The following is a 15184-nucleotide window of genomic DNA, read 5'->3' as shown; positions in this document are numbered from 1 at the left end:
CTTGGGGTATGACAGGGATGTCCTCAGGCTCCCACATTATTTAACATCTATTTCGACTGCGTAGTTCATAGGTGCTCGCTAACAGCACTTGCCCCTACAGTCTGTTAAGGCTATACGGGGATCTTTGTCTTTGTAAGTGTGTAGGTGTGTGTGAGTGTATAGAGGTGTATAGAGGTGTTTGTAGGTGTGTGTAAGTGTACGGAGGTGTTCGGGTGAGTAACCCTGGCAGCGCAACGCTGCTGGCGTCTCGTGCTGCCGCCTGTACCGCGCCTTGTCCACCAGAGGGCATCGCCTACCCACGGGTTGTGGCGTCAGGGTGAGAAGTGGAGGGTGGGGGGAGGGTGGGGGGAGGGTGGGGGGAGGGTGGGGGTGGGTGGGGGGTGGGGGGAGGGTGGGGGGTGGGGTCCGGGGATGGGGGGGGGGGCTGCTGCTTCAGCGCTCAGCAAGGGGTCGTGCTTGGTGCACCACTGCCAATTCTTTATTGCATCGATCTATCTCATTCTTTGTCTCTGTTTCTATTTCCTTGCGCCCGAGTATGCACCGCTACTTGTGGTACCCTCTCTGTACTCATTGGAGAGCCACGTACAAACCACTAAATCTTCTTGTTTCTTGTGTGAAGCCCTCTCCAATATTTTATTTTATTTCTGCAAAAGGGCTGCTGCCATGACTGTGGGATGGTTGTCACGATTGACTTCAAATGTCGCGGTTCGATCTCCCAGCCTGGCCTTGAAAACATTGACCAGGGTTCTTACAATTCCCTGTTTTGTCCACCCACAGTCCATCGGTGGGTCGCGTGCAGTGGGCTAAATGGCGAGTACTCCCACCTCTTTCAAGACGAATGGTCAGTGTGGAAAAGTTGGCCAAAACATACCCACCGGATCGGCACTCTAGACCTCCCTCTAGTGGGGGTTCTTTCACCAGCAGTTGCATGAGCAAGTAATTGCAGGGCTGCACCATTAACCTCACGTGTACAACAATCATCTGGTTTACGTGCATTTCAGAACTCCTTGATCCAGACCCCAGCATCCCAGTGCTGCAGGCTCAGTGCTCTGCTTCGGTGTTACCATTGCGCCGTTGGTCCTCTGCAACCCCGTGCCACCCGTTGCCGCGTGTGACGTCGCTGCGCCCTGCGCACCGCACGTGTCCCCAGCCCCTGCCGCTGCTCCGCCGGGACACCGGCTTGATGCTGACGATGTCTCAGGAGCAGGCCGCCTGCCTCCTGGCCAACGCCTTCTTCTGCACGTTCCCCCGGAGCAACGCCACCGGGACCCAGAGCGAGGACTCTGCCTGCCCCGACATCAACGTCAACAGGTGCAGCAGCAGCAGCCCATCACTGTGCATTACACACCGTACACCGTGTGTCATGCAGTACACACACACAGATGCAATGCTCTCTCTATGTAGAGTATTTCCTGCTGTATATGTAGCATCGGAAATGCAAAGCACACACCACACTGTATGCTTACCTGTAGTTGCGGGCACGAGTCGACAGGGGGTGCCACCCTGAGTTATAGAGAGAACCGGGACCGTTGAGAGGCCGAGTTCCCCCCCCGACCCCAGGTGAGGGGTTGGGGGGTTATTCCAGAGCCACCTGGAAGGTTCCAGAAAGGGGGCGGTACCGGGGGTGGAGAGTCCCCGAGGTGGGTATAAAAGACGGACCCCAGGACGGCCCGAGGCAGTGCTCTGAAGACGAAGACTGAAGACCGGCTAGGCAAGAACCCTGGGACCCTGGGACCCTGGGACCCGACGTCCTTTTACGGGCCAGGGCCGAGCACGGACCAGTGGTCGAGACCCGCACCTTGGCTGGGTCGGGTCAGCATAGCCTCCCCTAGGCCACCCTTAGTCGGAGGACTCAGAGCCCGTAGCCCCAGTGATAGGGCACGTTAGCCCAGAGGCCATACCTCCCCAAGTAGTGGGAGTAAAAGGGGCTTCTGTTATAAGATTTAAATAAACCGTGTTGCCTCTAAGCAACGTCTCCAGTCTCTGTGGAAACCCACTACATATACACAAGAAATGCTGTTCTACACATAACGGCCATGCCACGTTTCAGTTCAAAGTAACGCTGCAGTACGTGCACAGGCTATGCTCCTTTACACATACTCTGTATTATACAGCACACACTTTCATGGTGCTGTGTTCACGGTATATGATGCGTTACACATAGGCCATGCTGTATTATAAACTCCGTTCAAAGTATCAGTTTATACGTAGCCAATGCCACTGTACAAAGACAAAGATCCCCCTCATAGCCTGAACAGATTTTTGAGGCAAGTGGTGTTAGTGAGGACCTACAGAGGACGGGCACAGTACACAGGGGAGTGGGTAGCCAACACCACGCATTTGTCTCCCTCGTGGTGATGTGTACCCACTGTATCAGGTACTCATTTGAGGTTGAGTCGATCAAGGGGAGGCCCAGGACCGGTTCAGATATTTCCCACTGTTATACCGGTAGGAACAACAGGTTCCACACTGCCCACCAGGGATTATTTGTCTGTCGTGCATATGGGGAGGGTGGGGGTGGGAGGGGTGGGGCTGGGTGGAGATGGGAGGGTGGGGAGGGGCTGAGGGAGGGGAGGGTGGGGAGGGGCTGGGGGAGGAGGGGAGGGGCTGGGTGGGGAGGGTGGGGCTGGGTGGGGGGTGGGAGGGGTGGGGCTGGGTGGGGAGGGGCTGGTCACCCCGTGGTGCCCTTATAAAACTCAACGTTTAACCTACACACTACACTATACACTACACGATACACTACACTTATACAAGTGTAGTGAGTTCTCAGGGAGACAGACGACGTAGTTGAGGCACACTATTTTATTTAACCAAAAGGCGGTAACATTACTTGAAGGGGTAACGGCCCCTTCACCCGTACTCAATGGGAAACACCCCTAGCACTATCCCCTGACTTCTCCTATTCCCAGTCCTCCGCTATGAGTGCTAGGGGAGGCTATCTGATCCGGCCCTGGTCAAGCACGGATCCCGGCACCCAGCTAACCAGGCCGTGCTCTTACAAGAGCAGCGGTCCTGGAGCTCTTGGGGCCGCGCCACTGGCTTGCCCTGCTCGGTCCTGACAAGGACAGCGAGCCAGGGGTGTTCCAGGGCCTATTCTGCCGGTCTTCAGTCTTCCCTGGTAAGCATCTCACACACTGGACCCGAGCTCTCTGGCTCCCCGCCTTTTATAAGAATCCTCTCCGAGGGGTGGGGCTATGGGGGATCACAACGTCCCCATGCCCCCCCAGGGTTAACCGATGCGGATGTGGATGTAGACACCCGTGTGTGGGTCCAAACACCCTTGTGTTTACACTATGGGAACCTCATTTGCCAGTAAAAATATGATAATTGGTTCTTTACCCTTCTATCTGGCAACAAAACTGACACCTTTTTACAAGGAGTCATGTTTGCATAGACCGCAATACCTGCAGTCATAATACAAACAAAAGAACATAACTCTGATAATGTGCACTGTCCTTAAAGTTGATTGATCCACACCCAAGACAGCTTTCCTTAGAGCCTAGTCTCATATGGGTTGGACCAGATGACGCCAAAAGGCGCACAACTCAAAGACAATGCACCATCAGAGTATGAGAGCTCGGGGCAAGCATCTACACTATGGGAACCTCATTTGCCAGTAAAAATATGATAATTGGTGTAGATGCTTGCCCCGAGCTCTCATACTCTGATGGTGCATTGTCTTTGAGTTGTGCGCCTTTTGGCGTCATCTGGTCCAACCCATATGAGACTAGGCTCTAAGGAAAGCTGTCTCGGGTGTGGATCAATCAACTTCAAGGACAGTGCACATTATCAGAGTTATGTTCTTTTGTTTGTATTATGACTGCAGGTATTGCGGTCTATGCAAACATGACTCCTTGTAAAAAGGTGTCAGTTTTGTTGCCAGATAGAAGGGTAAAGAACCAATTATCACCCTTGTGTTTGTCCACCTTTCTTCCCGTAACAACCCCTAAATTTGTATTTAGTGTTGAAAAACTGGCAGGATTTTACGTACTTTGTGCTTATATGCTCAGTTATTTTGTGACTTGCTTACATTTTTACACTTTGCACTCATTTTCTTTTGTTTGTTGTTGTAACTTGCTGACCCTGTGCCTCGACTGCATATCTGTGAAAGAAGAGCTTCATAGCTTATCGGATTCCTCTTCATCCAGTCTAAATAATTTATTCTGATTTTGGAAACCAATGCAGGATAAAACGGGGGGGGGGGGGGGTAGAACACACTCCACATTCCACACGGAGAAAGTGGCCCAAGTTTGGGCATCAAACCCAGGTCCCTCTGTGAGTTCCAGCCCTGCCGCCTGCAAACGAACACATGTACAGTTCAAACCCCACGTGTACATTCGGTTATATACGGATGTATTTTTATAATTGGTTTCTGGGTGAGGACAAATAATGAAGCAGCCATATCTTTGCCATGTAGCCTTTCATCCAGTGTGATATCGCAAGACTAATGCCCATTTTGTAACCAGACCCACGATGGGCAAAGGTATGCTGTGTTACTGCAGCATCGTTATTAACCTGGTTAATCTATCTCCGCACGATGGTGGGGGGGGGGGGGGGGAGTGCGATCTCTGCTGTAGCAGGAAGTTGGAACGGTGTCGTGCGCATCTCTTAACAGAGCGGAGCCGGCGCTGCCCCCATCCTCCGCGCTCGCCCAGGCCTCTAAATGGCTGACGGTTGTTGTGGAGGAAGAGGAGACTCCGGTGGAGGAGCTGGTGGTGCAGGAGGAGGAGACCCTGGTGGAGGAGCTGGTGGTGCAGGAGGAGAAGACCCTGGTGGAGGAGCTGGTGGTGCAGGAGGAGGAGACCCTGGTGGAGGAGCTGTTGGTGCAGGAGGAGGAGACCCTGGTAGAGGAGCTGGTGGTGCAGGAGGAGGAGACCCTGGTGGAGGAGCTGTTGGTGCAGGAGGAGGAGACCCTGGTAGAGGAGCTGTTGGTGCAGGAGGAGACCCTGGTAGAGGAGCTGGTGGTGCAGGAGGAGGAGACCCTGGTGGAGGAGCTGTTGGTGCAGGAGGAGGAGACCCTGGTAGAGGAGCTGGTGGTGCAGGAGGAGGAGACCCTGGTGGAGGAGCTGTTGGTGCAGGAGGAGGAGACCCTGGTGGAGGAGCTGTTGGTGCAGGAGGAGGAGACCCTGGTGGAGGAGCTGTTGGTGCAGGAGGAGGAGACCCTGGTAGAGGAGCTGGTGGTGCAGGAGGAGGAGACCCTGGTGGAGGAGCTGTTGGTGCAGGAGGAGGAGACCCTGGTGGAGGAGCTGGTGGTGCAGGAGGAGGAGACCCTGGTGGAGGAGCTGTTGGTGCAGGAGGAGGAGACCCTGGTGGAGGAGCTGTTGGTGCAGGAGGAGGAGACCCTGGTGGAGGAGCTGGTGGTGCTGGAGGAGGAGACCCTGGTGGAGGAGCTGGTGGTGCAGGAAGAAGAGATGAGGGGGGAGACAGAGGAGGTATGGACGAAGGAGCAGGAGGAGGAGATGGTGGTGCAGGTGGAGGAGACATTGGTGGAGAAGATGGTGGAGAAGGAGATGACAAGGAAAGAGGATCAGGTGATGGTGATGCAGGAGGAGAAGAGGAAGCGAGGGAGTCTGGCCCGCATAGGGGGAACCATCCGTTTACTCCTCCGACGCGTGCTGCTGTGTGGTGGCCGGTCTACCACACAGTAGAGGTGGTGGTGGTGGTCACGGATCGTTGTGAACCATGACCACCACACACACCCTGCACCCATTCACCCCCCTGTGATACCCACCACCCAACGCACACCACATACACAATGCACCCAACCACCCCATGATCCCACCCCCACCACATTCCACACAAAGGGTTAGGGGTTTAGAGGGTTAGGGATTTATAAAGTTAAGGGTTTAGAGGTTTTGGGTTATTTCAGGGATAAGGGGTTTAGAGGTTTAGGGATTTCGAGGGTTATAGGGTTTAGGGGTTGAGGAGATTCGAGAGTTAGGGGTTTAGAGGGTTGGGGTTTAGAGGGTTAGGTGTTTAGAGGATTAGGCTATTTGGGGTATAGGGTTTAGAGGGTTAGGGTTTTCAGGGTAAAGGGGTTTAAGGGTAAAGGAGTTTAGAGGGTAAAGGGGTTTAGAGGGTTAGGAGTTTATAGGGTTTTGGGTTTACAGTGAGGGAAAAAAGTATTTGATCCCCTGCTGATTTTATACGTTTGCCCACTGACAAAGAAATTATCAGTCTATAATTTTAATGGTAGGTTTATTTGAACAGTGAAATACAGAATGACAACAAAATCCAGAAAAACGCACGTCAAAAATGTTATAACTTGATTTGCATTTTAATGAGGGAAATAAGTATTTGACCCCCTCTCAATCAGAAAGATTTCTGGCTCCCAGGTGTCTTTTATACAGGTAACGAGCTGAGATTAGGAGCACACTCTTAAAGGGAGTGCTCCTAATCTCGGCTTGTTACCTGTATAAAAGACACCTGTTCACAGAAGAGTTTTAGAAGGTTATGGGTTTAGAGGTTTTGATGTTTAGGGGATTAGGGGTTTATAAGGTGAGGGGTTTAGAGGGTTACGGTTTTACAGGTTGAGGGGTTTAGACGGTTTGGGGTTTATAAGGTTAAGGGTTTAGGCCAGGGGTCGGCAACCTGCGGCTCCGGAGCCGCATGCGGCTCTTTTGAACCTTGACCGCGGCTCCGGGGCGGATGCTAGCGAGGGGAGGAGGCGCACTGTGACACCTGCTCTGGCGTTGCCACTGCTGACAGGTCGCCGCTCCGCTCCACACTGCCCGCCCGGTGACAGGCAATAACGTTGCCGTTGCTTTGTCACATGTTTGGAAGAAGTAAAAACCTTCCTGGGCAGCAAAGAGCTCACCTTTGCTGAGCTGGAACAGCCAGAGTGGCTGGAAAAATTACATTTTATGGTAGACATGACAGCACATCTAAACACGCTAAATACAACCCTTCAGGGGAAAGGAGGCACATCCCTGCACATGCTGGAGGAGGTTTTGGCATTCGAGCGCAAGTTGACAGTGTTTGTCAAAGATTTACAGAGAGGTACACTGTCTCACTTTCCCTCTTTGAGAGAGTTCAAACAAAGTCATGATACGATAAATTTGGAATATTTCAAGTCTGCAATCACCACAATGCAAAGTTCGTTTGGGAAACGATTCTGTGAGTTCAGAGAGGAAAAAACGACATTATCCTTCCCTGTCACTCCCCTGGCGATCGATCCATCCCTATTGAATATGACTGCATTTGCAGGTGTAAGTCAACCTGATCTTGAGATGGAACTGGCCGATATAGCCGACAAAGATATATGGGTGTCCAAGTTCAAATGCTTGACCGCTACTCTTGAGGATGTTGCCCGTCAGAAGGCCATTCTGGCTCAGAATCATAAATGGAGTGATATTGAAAACCTTCCCAAACAGGACAAACTTGTATTCGAAACATGGAATGCCATCCCCAACACTTATATAAATATGAAAAAGTATGCATTTGGAGTCCTGTCGATCTTCGGCTCCACATATGTATGTGAGCAGGTCTTCTCCAACATGAACTATATTAAAAACAAACATCGATCACGCCTCACAGATGACAGCTTGCAAGCCTGTGTGAAAATTAAGGCGACGTCTTACAGCCCTGATGTGCAGACACTGTGCACTGAGGTTCAGGAGCAAAAATCCCATTAACCAGGTAATTTAGCTATTAATTTGCAAAAATATATTTTACATTGTTAAGTGAAAAAGTCCTTTTTTTATTCAGATTGACAGCTGACTGCACGATCCTGTATATAGCAATAAGGTAAGAAACAATATATGCAGTGTTATATTTGTTTTAAATGTTGCAATGGTTTTGCGGCTCCCAGTTTATTTTTTCCTTCGGAAACGGGTCCAAGTGGCTCTTTATGTCTTAAAGGTTGCAGACCCCTGGTTTAGGCAGTTAAGAGTGTTGGGGGTTTATGGGTTGCGGTTTTATAGGGTGAGGTGTTTAGACGGTTGGGGTCTTAAGGGGAAAGTCCTTCAGAAGATTTGGTGTTTAGAGGGTTAGAGTTTAGAACGTTTTGAGTTTAGAGGGTTTAGAGAGTTACGTGTTCAGAGGTTTATGGGTTTTAGAGGGTTAGGGGTTTAGAGAGTTATGTGTTTAGAGGTTTTTGTGTTTCGATTGTTGGATGTTGAATGGTTTAGATGGTTAGTAGTTGAGGTTATAAGGGTATGTGTTTAGGGGTTTAGAGGTATCGGGGTTTCAAGGGTTAGTGATTTACAGTGTTAGGGGTTTAGTGGTTTGAGAGTTGAGGGTTTAACACGTAGACTTTCACAACTAATATTGTCCATAATAAAGGTTTTTTTTGGTTTAGTCTCTAACACTAAATGGCACTTTTTGTTGATGTGACAAATTTTACTAATTGGCTGTTTCAGGTGGTGGTTGGTTTAACGACACGTTTATATTTACATAATCTAACAAAAAAAACCTTTATGGGTTTAGAGGGTTCCGGGTGTAGTGGATTATGTGTTTAGAGGGTTAGCATTTTAGGGGCATAGGTGTTTTAAGGGTTAGGTGTCTAGAGGGTTCGTTCTTTAGAGGGTTGGGGTTTAAATGTGTTGGGATTAGGTTACAGATTTAGGGTTTTAGAACGTTAGAGGTTTGAGGGTTAGGGTTTTAGAGGTTGAGGATTTAGGAGGTTAGGAGTTCAGAGGGTTAGGGGTCTAGAGGGTTAGTTCTTTAGAGGGTAGTGGTTTAGATTGGTTGGTATTTAGAATGTTAAGGATTTAGGGTTTTAGAAGGTTAGGGTTTCAAGGTTTAGAGGGTTAGGGATTCAGAGGGTTTAGAAGTTTTGGTTTTTAATGGCTTAGACGGTTAGGGTTAAAAGAATAAGGGGTTTAGAGAGTGAGGGTTTTGGTGGGTTAGGGTTTTAAGGGTAAAGGGGTTGAGGGTTAGGGGTATAGGAATTTAGAGGGTTAGGGGTTGAGATGGTTAGTGTTTTGGTGGTTTAGAGTTTAAGCTTTTAGAGGGCGAGGGGTTTAAAGATTAGGGTTGTAAGGGTAAATGGGTTGAGAGGGTTAGCGGTTTAGATGGTTATGGATTTAGATAGGGGTTTAGAGGGTTTTAATTGTTCGAGGTTTAGTGGTTAAGGTCTCTGTGCGAGTCCAACATGTTTGTATGAGTCTATGGTAAGATAAAAAGAGTTCAGTTCAATTTGTATATTTCGAAACAATTTGTTTACCTTTCCTGTGATGTTTTTGTATTGTATTTTTGTTGTTATTTTCTGACCCACCCGATTGGACGTCTGTGAAAACATCGTTATAGCTCATCAGATTCATCCAGTATAAATAAATATTCAAATTAAAATTCTATTGACATCTGTGCGAATCTATGGATTTCTGTGAGTTTTTGGGCCTTTGAGTGTATGGATCTCTGTGTGAGGCTATGGGTTTCTGTGCATGTCTATCGGTCTCTGTGAGTATGGGGTCGCTGTGTGAGTCTGAGTGTCTGTAGTAATGTATGAGTCTCTGTTGGAGTCTATGGGTTTCTGGGTATGGTTGTTTGTGCGAGTCTTACATGCACAAATTTTACTTAAAAAGGCCATTGAGGGTTGCGGAATCCAAGTTGAATATCAAGTTCCCTGCAGTGCAAGCCAGCTCTCTAGTCGTGTCATCAAACAGCCCCTTTAACTCTTTATAATAATAAAATAGACTTACTCCAGGAGATCCACACTGAGTCACAGTCAGGTCCTGAATTGTTTTTTTACATTTTCGACGAATGAATGATGAGTTCTTACACAAGTGGAGGGGGGGGGGAATTCGAGAGACTTGCACCGTTGTTTCAACTGCCATAGAAACAAACTGGTGACCTTAGGATCATCGCAAATCCAGTGTGCTAACCATTACACTGTGGCAAATCACCCACACGCTCACTCACCGAGCTACACGCTCACCTGTACACACATTCACTCAGGACCGCAGCTCACAACACTTCTCTTTCTGCTTCTTCTCTTTTACTGACCCCATGCATAAAACATCAAGGTGCCTTACAATGGGGGGGGGGTAAGAAGTGGCTAAGTTAAAATTCGAGATGCTTCCTTAAAAGATAAATATTTTTAGGGGGGACCTGAAGGCCCAAACTGAACTAGACTCCCTGACCAACTTTGACAGAGAGTTCCAAAGTCCAATGGCCACCGATGCAAAATCCCGGTCGCCCATGGACCACTTTGAGCTTTCTTCTCGCGACACAGAGATCTAAATCAGCGATTCTGATGATGCAATTTACATGAAAGTGACGCTTCACAGTGGACGTTACAATTCCCGCTGATGGCATTACTACTATAATAGCCCAGAAATGTGTGTAATGCACGTGACGTCACTCCACATACCCCCTCCCCCGTCATTAATAATAAAATATTCATGAGCGGGTGGATTTTTACACTCACGCGGAAGGCCGAGTAGAAAGATAGTTTTTTCGCAAAGTTGCTTCAAATATGACGTTTCTTTACAGAAAGTAAAAAATAAATATACGGAGCAGTGCTAAATCCGTACGTGACGTCACTGCAAAAGAGACACCCCCCCCCTCATTCATAATCATGAGCGGGTGGATTTTTACATTCCCGCAGGTTGATTGGAAATAATTTGTTTTACGCAAATTAACTTTAAATTTGACGTTTCTTTATTGAAATGTAATCAAATCAATATTTCTACGCAGCAACAAAGTGTACTTGGTGTCTTTATTTATTTCTTCAGCACTTGAAACAAAAGGTAAGTCTAATTTTTGCTTCTAAATTATTATAAAAGTAGCCTATAGCCCGTCCAAGGACGGGTGTATTGCAGTTAATCTGAAATATTCAATCGAAAATAAAGACCCGCTCATGATTATTAATGAGGGGGTGGGGCCAGGGTCCACATGAGTGACGTCATCATTCCATGATTATTAATGAAGGGGGGGAGCTCCATGTGGAGTGACGGAATCCGCTCATGATTATTGATCAGGGGGGGGAACTCCATGTGGAATGACATCATCCACTCTTGATTATTAATGAGGGGGTGGGTGGCGTGGTCCACATCAGTGACATCATCCGCTCATGATTATTAATGAGGGAGTTTGTGTCTCGCGCGTGACGTCACTCCACATGCCGCACCCCCGTCATTAAGGTAGAGCAGAATTATTATTTGTTGCAAATTCGCTTTAAGTTTCACGTTTCTTTATTTAAAATGAATCTAATAAATAATTCTACGCGGCAACAAATTGGATTTGGGGTCTATATTTTTTCCTAAGATAAGTCTAATTTATGCTTCTACATTTTGGTTAAATAGACATTTCTCGGTGATTTTCCAGATATTGTATTGCAATCCAATTTATTTGCACCCCAGCGACCGAAAGCAGAAAATAATAAAGTATCAGAGCAGTGAATTAGAACAAATTGAAGGTCAGTTATATACAGTGCTACAGTGAAATGCAGTGAAGTGTTTTATGACATAATTTCGTGCAAGATTCACTGCCATTCAATTTCTCGTAACCGTCGCCTCTCAACCTTCACCTCCACCTAACCCTGTACACAAACTACTTTGCATCGCGCATAAAGAAATGTTCTGTACTGTGGAGTACAATATAGTAATTACGCATGATATTTTAGTGATTTTATTTTCATAATGTACTGCTAATAATGTTTTAACGTTTACTGCCGAAACTAGTATTGAGTGTAGTATTTTTAGTAATTGAATGTAATGTTGCGGATACGTCTAGGATGAAGATGCACGCATTAACACGGCTTCAGCATTGTTTAGTCCTCGTGGCAAAATTGCGTTGATTTACGTCGTTTCGGTATTCGTTGTCGCACATTTAAGGAAAGCATCCCCGACATAAACCGGGGTATTACTGTCAACTAAATTATTATTATTCAAGACTTACCACCTCACGTGTAGGTCGTCGCGATCGCATGCTAGAAGCTTGCACATTTGCCTGTTTCTCATTACGAACGTGTCCCAAGGCCTTGTTCAGATCACCTTGAGTGTGGGCCAAGGCAACTGCGTGCACGGACAGTGACCCACACTCGGCGCGGAGACGTGCCACCACCCCACGCACCTCGCGGCTGTACAGGTACATGTGGCGCACACTCACATTCACCTCCACCTGTCAGGAGGACAGAAACAAGAGTTAGGGACAATGACATTTTTATTATTGTTACACTTCCTGACCCAGAAAATCCTAAGTCTCAAGAATATTTTTAACGAGGGTCAAGCCATTTTTTTGGCAGCAGGAGGGGATGATGATTGCATGTGTCATCCGAATTCAGTAATTTTGCAAGTAATTTCCAGCATTGGGATAGATGAGCAATACATGTTCAATTGGAAGGGGTTTTTTATTTTCTGGGAGGAAATCCATGTGTAGTGAGTCCAACTGAGTTGCAGAAGTTCTTCTTCAGAGGCAACACAGTGCATCGCACGCCGTGCTCTGCTAGAGCCGGCATCACTCTGCAACACACACGATGCTGTCCGGCACCATACAGTGACATCCCCAATGTCACTCACTACACATGTGAAGAGTAGTATGACGACATGACATCATGAGCGCTGTGAGGCGCAATGACGTCATGTCACGGGAAATACTTAAGGGGGACCCCGTGGCGAAAGCGGGGTCGTTGTGGGAGCCCGGGATGGTGAGCGTCTTAAGAAGGTCTCTCCTGCTCGTGACCGGACGGTGTTGGCTGATCCCCCGTCCGGGTTCTACGAGTAAGGAGAGCCGAAGATACAGCCAGGGGTAGGGCTCAGAGAAGTCTGCAAGAGCCGGTTAAGATTACGTGGGGTGCTGCTCTCCTCGGTCGGGTGGTGTTGGATAAGCCCCCATCCCAACTCGAGTGAGAGGCCAAGAGATAGCCCAGGCTAGGAATAGATAGAGCCTGACGTCCGCGTCAAGGACTGAGTGTAGGGACACCTACCTCTGGTGTGTTTTGTTACCTCTGTGTTAATAAACTGGCGCAAGCCCTTACTAAGAGTTCAGTCTACGAGTCGTCCATGTACAGCAGGTGGAGAACATACACACTCCTCAATTAAGCCCACAAATCAACTATGCATCATAACGCTGGCCGTGGAAACCTAAGTTTATGAATAAAATAATTGACGTGGCTCAGCGGTAGTGCATTTGCCACTTGTTGCAGAGGTTTGCGGTTCTATTCCGACAGGCCGTCCTGGTTAATACTAAGATGTACGAGCCGTAAAATAAACGCCATCGGCTTCACAGGGGACATCGAATATCCCGTTTAACACGTAGGCTTTCACGACGAATATCATCCATAAGAGGTTTGTTTTGTTAGATCGTGTAAATATATGTGTCGTTAAAATCCACCACCACCCGACACAGCCAACTAGTAAGGGTTGTAATGTAAACAGAACATGCCAATTTGTCACTAGTACAGCACACTGGTGTGTTGGAGAGCCAAGCCACAACATTTACAATCTGAGTACGATGTTTTGCCAGTATTACAACTAGCTTCATCAGGCGACAGACAGATTTGTGGAGAAGTCCACCTGTTTTGTTCCTTATATAGAGGCGTAGATGTGGTGACCACACTTCACGCTCTTGCGCAAAGTGGAGGGGGGGCGATTAATGAGTCAACGTACATTATGCATGTGCATTATACGAGCCCTTTAATCTTGTCCTTCCAGTCCATTGTGTGTATTAAAATAGCCGTATCAATGACAATACTATATTTTATCAAAAAAAATAAAAAAATATATTTTGAAACAATCTTTTTTATATGTTATGTTTCGGCTTGGGTCTAATTGTCAACGCTCAACTTACGTAGGCTGTAATTGACCACGGTCCCTTACATTATGGCAAGCCTCGGGGCCACTTCCTGGAGTTGTGGAGTTCTGCCATTACTCATACGGTACATTTCATTAAAGCGTGTTTAAAAAAAAGTATTTTAAAATATTACTTATTCAAAAGAAGTTTTAGCATCTGTATTATTAGTGCTGTTACCAATACCTCAATGAAGCCCTCATATATTGCTCATACATGTGCAATAATACAGGTCGACGACAAGCGACTGTGTTCATTCAGACGCTGTCTTTCCGACAGACCTGTTCTTCACCTGAGGACGGCTGCTTGCGTTGTGGCCGAAACGTCGTGAAAATTGTATTTTATTATGTTTTATTTTTATTATTTTATTATTTCCCTTCTACGTGACTTTACCGAAAGAACCAAGAAGAAGCGACTGTGTCTCCGTCTGTTTATTTCTTCGTTATATGGACAGCTCGCGTTCCGCTCTCTCGGACGTTCCGCGGCGCGTCGTGTGAGCTGGCGTCCCGCTCTCACGCCATTCTCTCGCTCTCGGCGCGTCGCGTGAGCTGGCGTCCCGCTTCCCCGCTCCCGCGCACCGCTGGCAGACGGCGCGCTGGGAGCCGTCTCCGCGTCGCCACGTGGCCGATAGCTCACGGAGACCCGCGACGTGGTCCAGCTTCCAGCTCTCACCAACTGACCTCGAGCCCCTTCCGGCTCTCCATTATATCCCCTTCCCACCTCCTCACCCAGACTCTGCCCTTCACCACACCCCTTAAGAACTTTCCAGATAATACCACCCCCTAGCACCCGCGGGCTCCACCCTTGAACCCTTTACCCGATGGCTCGTGTCGCCTAGATGGCTTAGGGGCTGGGGCGGCGAAGCCCCAGCCTACGCTCGCATTACACATGTAAGAATTAAAGCTGTTGGGAATGCATCCCCATATATACAATTGTCTAATGAACTCCTTTATGCGTCGATTTGATTAGTGGCCACTTCTCCAGCATACACATTTTGAGCGCTAAGCGAGGTCTGCCTGTACAATAATTTTCACTATTATTATTCAAGCACACAAATACCTCTCTAGACGTGGGCAGCATGGCTCGACCTCTGGTCTTGCTCCGTGAATTGCCGGCATTCTCGCAGACGCCCCATGCCTCACTGCATGCAGCTAAAGACATGGCTGTACTCTCCAATTGCTGTCAAATGAGAAGAGAGTTTAAGACACCATGAAGCACTTTTCTTGACACTGCAACACCACCACACCATCTTGACTAGTTTTACCGTGTCAATGACCACATATGCCAATGCAATTTATATACAGCGAGGGAAAAAAGTATTTGATCCCCTGCTGATTTTGTACGTTTTCCCACTGACAAAGAAATGATCAGTCTATAATTTTAATGGTAGGTTTATTTGAACAGTGAAAGACAGAATAACAACAAAATCCAGAAAAACGCACGTCAAAAATGT

General features: G+C 47.8%; 2 long non-coding RNA genes across 2 annotated transcripts; both read right to left on the bottom strand.

Annotated features, from left to right (window-relative positions):
- Positions 1-526: 526 nt before the first annotated feature.
- Positions 527-2453, bottom strand: LOC144739059 (uncharacterized). Its single transcript, XR_013589344.1, has 2 exons — positions 1467-2453; positions 527-1287 (listed from the first exon to the last, which is right to left on the bottom strand). It is a non-coding gene; the product is annotated as an uncharacterized LOC144739059 (long non-coding RNA).
- A 9296-nt stretch (positions 2454-11749) lies between these two features.
- Positions 11750-14913, bottom strand: LOC144739057 (uncharacterized). The gene is made up of 2 exons (XR_013589342.1): positions 14791-14913; positions 11750-12063 (listed from the first exon to the last, which is right to left on the bottom strand). It is a non-coding gene; the product is annotated as an uncharacterized LOC144739057 (long non-coding RNA).
- Between the last annotated feature and the right edge of the window lie 271 nt (positions 14914-15184).

This window comes from Lampetra planeri, unplaced genomic scaffold (assembly GCF_965212315.1).
Source record: "Lampetra planeri unplaced genomic scaffold, kcLamPlan1.2.h2 scaffold_128, whole genome shotgun sequence".
NCBI lineage: Eukaryota > Metazoa > Chordata > Hyperoartia > Petromyzontiformes > Petromyzontidae > Lampetra > Lampetra planeri.
Note: the sequence above shows the minus strand (reverse complement) of the source record. Positions and strands in the feature narration are given on the sequence as shown.